This window comes from Diaphorina citri, unplaced genomic scaffold (assembly GCF_000475195.1).
Source record: "Diaphorina citri unplaced genomic scaffold, Diaci psyllid genome assembly version 1.1 scaffold17768, whole genome shotgun sequence".
NCBI lineage: Eukaryota > Metazoa > Arthropoda > Insecta > Hemiptera > Psyllidae > Diaphorina > Diaphorina citri.
Window position 1 is genome coordinate 7,351 of NW_007395123.1, and position 4,642 is coordinate 11,992.

A 4,642-nucleotide genomic window follows, 5' to 3' on the forward strand; every position below is an offset into this window, starting at 1 on the left:
ATTACGGACCATATACATCCCCACCTCCGACTTTATATAAAGTAACTCTCTCCTTGTAGTGATTTTCCTTTAACCCTTTGGGGACGAAATTGAATATCCATGGTAAGAGATCTAATAAAACGAATGTAAAGGAATGATATATACATGTCCTTTCATTTTTTTTGGAGGTTAGTTCGATTCATCCATAGTGTGTTCAACAGTACAATGTAAAGGTCTTCAGTAGAAGTTATGAGTGGAGAAGTCCCTTCTTTCAAAACCGAAGAGGAAACATGAGATGAAACTAAAACCAAACGGAGGTAGTGACTGTTGAAGTTTGCCGGTTACAAAGTACAGTCGGACTTGGCACCGTAGGAGTTTTGAACGCCCGGATAGTTTGCAAACCGTAGACTTTTCTCTTTGTTTCTTGGTTACAACTTTTATTAACTCACTATTAAATTCTGGTTATGATGTCTAAGAAAGTTCCATCAAGGCTAAACGGTAAGGGGTATATATAGGTCATTTATTCATATCGTAGGTCATAATAACCTCTAACCTCACATAATAACCTCACATCCATAGTCGTGTATTTTTTAGACATGTTAACTCTAAAAGAGTTTTTTTTTTTTTTTTTTTTTTATTAATGATGGTTACCTTAAACAATTTTTAAGGTTTTTAAATTTAATTAACTGACTGAAAACTAAACTCGAAATAGAGGTACTTATAATTTGTTCAGTGTAACACTCACTCCAAACTAGAGTTCCAGAGGTTCTCATCAAGTTATGTGAGCCCCAGTTACATACTGCTAGGTTGATAGTTCGAATGATCCCATAAGGTTCACAAGTAAGACTACGTTCTGAGGTCCAAAGAGGGGGTATATTTTATTAATACTGATACTCTAGTGGAGATGACCGTTTTTTTTTTAGGACCACTGGAACATTGATTCTACTTGATGAAAGTTGGTTGTTGGAACTGGTAACCCCACATTACTAAAAACCATTGTTCTGTTCTCATAGATTATCCTACGAACCCTTATTTGGTACCTATTTAAAAACCGTCAGTGATTCCCTCCTATGGGATCCGTTCTTGGAAATAGATAAGGCTCTCTGTGATGAGAGAAAAAGTATGGGATGAGGCCAGGCATTCACTGAAATATTGAGTCTTTCCTCAGGATTGTGTACAGAAGTTCTTAATCTACGTTTTTCACCATTAAATTACAAAACAGTCAAAGAAGTACTGTGGGAGGTCTGGGTCATACAAGATATTGATCTTGGGTCAAATTTCATAATTTTTTCTCTCTCCAGGTTTAGAAAAAAAGGACATGAACTTGGAAAGTTTTCAGTAAGGAACTGACCTCTTCTCTTCCTCAGGTGTCTTCTATGGTGTGAACAAGATGAAGGAAACTGCTGAAGCTTATCTCGGCAAGACTGTATCCAATGCTGTGATCACCAGTACCCGCCTACTTCAATATTTCCAGCGTCAAGTCTACCAAGGACTCTGGAACCATTGCTGGACTCAATGTTCTTCGTATTATCAATGAACCAACAGCTGCCGCCATTGCCTATGGATTGGACAAGAAAGTTGGATCTACTGCTGTAGAGTATAATGTACAGCCTATTGGGACTTTCCCAATCAAGTCCCATGATTTGTTGAAAAGTCATCTATACTTGTAATTTAGTAATTTTCCAGATGGGACTCTGTTAGGTAACATTATATGAATTCAAGAATAAAGAAACTTATTGTCTTCTCTTGACTGAGTAGTTGTGGTTATAGTTTATAGTAAAAACACAATTTTCATACTAGTCATTATAGTTCTTAATTTTTCCATTATCACTTGTTTTTGAAATATTACTATGTCGAAAACTAACGTGTTGTGTTGTTTGTGTTGCAGGGTTCTGGCGAACGTAATGTCCTCATCTTTGATCTGGGTGGTGGTACTTTCGATGTGTCCATCCTGACTATTGAGGATGGTATCTTTGAAGTCAAGTCCACAGCTGGAGACACTCACTTGGGAGGTGAAGACTTTGATAACCGAATGGTGAATCACTTTGTACAGGAATTCAAGAGGAAGTACAAGAAAGATTTAACAACCAACAAGCGTGCACTACGTCGGTTGAGAACTGCATGTGAGCGTGCTAAGAGAACATTGTCCTCTTCCACTCAGGCTAGTATTGAAATCGACTCTCTGTTTGAAGGTGTTGACTTCTATACTAGTATCACTCGTGCGAGGTTTGAAGAGTTGAATGCTGACTTGTTCCGTGGTACCATGGAGCCAGTAGAGAAATCTCTGCGAGATGCTAAGATGGACAAGGCCCAGATCCATGACATTGTATTGGTCGGCGGTTCCACGCGTATCCCCAAGGTTCAGAAGTTGCTGCAAGACTTCTTCAATGGTAAGGAACTCAACAAGAGTATCAACCCTGACGAGGCCGTGGCCTATGGTGCTGCAGTACAAGCTGCTATCCTGCATGGAGACAAGTCTGAGGAAGTACAAGACTTGCTACTGCTTGATGTCACTCCCCTGTCTCTGGGTATTGAAACTGCTGGAGGTGTCATGACTGCTCTCATCAAACGTAACACCACCATCCCCACCAAGCAGACTCAGACCTTCACCACATACTCTGACAACCAACCTGGTGTACTTATCCAAGTGTATGAGGGTGAACGTGCCATGACCAAGGATAATAACTTACTCGGTAAGTTTGAGCTCACCTCCATCCCTCCTGCACCTCGTGGTGTACCTCAGATTGAAGTGACATTCGACATTGATGCTAACGGTATCCTGAATGTGACTGCTATTGAGAAATCTACCGGTAAGGAGAACAAGATCACCATCACCAATGACCGTGGCCGTCTGTCCAAGGAAGATATTGAGAGAATGGTGAATGATGCTGAGAAGTACAAGGCAGAGGATGAGAAACAGAAGGCTGTCATCTCCGCTAAGAACTCCCTGGAGTCCTACTGCTTCAATATGAAGAGTACTGTGGAAGATGAGAAACTCAAGGATAAGATCTCTGATGCTGAGAGAACTCAGATCCTGGACAAGTGCAACGATGTCATCAAATGGTTGGACGCTAACCAGCTGGCTGAGAAGGAAGAGTTTGAACACAAACAGAAAGAACTGGAAGCTATCTGTAACCCAATCATCACCAAACTGTACCAAGGTTCAGGTGGTGCACCAGGTGGGTTCCCTGGCGCTCCTGGTGCAGGTGCACCTCCCTCTGGTGCCCCTGGTGCAGGCCCTGGACCTACCATTGAAGAGGTCGACTAAACATTCCATTCCTATACCAACTTCACAATATCAACAACACGACATACGTTTCCAACTGAGAACAGTAACCAGTGGAAAACCTTAAATCAAGGCATATTTGTCACTTTATATTTTTACATTATTTATTTTAATTATTAAAGCCGATGTATTCTTGTCTGGGTGTCCAAGTGCTGTTGTTTCGGCATTTAAACATTCCAATACAAGATCAAACCAGCCCATAGCCATAGAGCATTTTTGATTACTCTACATAAGCATTTGTTCCTATTTATTTATCATATTTACATTTTCAAAATGTTGCGTTTACTTCTACTCCTCGAGTGCCTAACTAAATGTTTCAAACACCAAACTATATTCAGTATCAACTAAATTGTGAAATTGTTGATCTTTCCATCAATAAAGAAAATTTTTTCCATCTTGAATTCCAATTTTAAATCTGTGTTCTCCATATTCTAGATCACCTTTTTCTCTCTAATTTCACAGGAGTTAAACTTAATTAAAGGTGACAAAGAAATGTAGGTCAGCCATTCTATCGTTTGCTTGGAGGCTATCATGTCTGCCTTAAGTGCCTGCCTTGTTGGCGCTAGGTCGCGGGTTCGATTCCCTCTCTAGAGATATGAACACCATGTATTAATAAATTTTGTTTTAATAAAAAAAATCAATAAGAATCCCTACGATAATACAAAAATTTCCAAACTATCTCCCGACGACTCCAGAATAGCGGGGCTTTCGCTTGTAGTACTTCCTTATATCTATCCTTTTTTTCGGTCCCAAGGTTCTTGTTTGAAACGTACAACCTATTTAAAGGGGCCGCGCCGCCGTGGGTGCATTGCGCACCTTAGCTTGGGCGCCGGTCTCGGAAGTGTTTCGTCTCCGGATGAATGATTGATCCGACCGAACATTAAAAATTGCGCAGGCTAATTCTGTAGATCCTCAATTTCATGGTTCATGTTGAGTTATCTGTTTATGTGTAATAGTAGTATCCAACGTTGCATGGACATAAATGCATCTAAACACCGATGTCGACCTTTACCTATTGAAACATGATTGGTGTAGATCACGTACCCCAGAGTATACTCCCCCTACAGAAACACCTATCTACTGCCTTTTAAAGGTAAGAAGACCATATTATTCACCATATCATCACTACTGCATATCAATATAACTCCCGGGGGTCCGAAATGAAAAATGACATCCGGCCTGAGGCAAACTTGTTCGGTCGGGGGAGGGGGGAACCAACTTGTAAACCCCGGTGGGACTTACTACCCAGGGTATCTCTCTTGACAGACGTCCAGAATAGCAGGACTACTGTTTCGCTTTCTCTTCTCTTTTGTCCTAATCTTCTTCGGTCGGCCAAGACAGTAGTCTTGAGTGGACAAATCCTAAATTTCAAGCTGG

At 40.7% G+C, this 4,642-nt stretch overlaps 1 protein-coding gene across 1 annotated transcript in view; it reads left to right on the top strand.

Annotated features, from left to right (window-relative positions):
* LOC103523238 (heat shock 70 kDa protein cognate 4-like) overlaps positions 1-3,679 on the top strand; it is a gene marked incomplete at its 5' end in the record, with an annotated part of 11,025 nt that extends 7,346 nt beyond the window's left edge. The window contains one exon of the mRNA XM_026832907.1: positions 3,250-3,679. The remainder of the gene's footprint in view (positions 1-3,249) is intronic.
* Between the last annotated feature and the right edge of the window lie 963 nt (positions 3,680-4,642).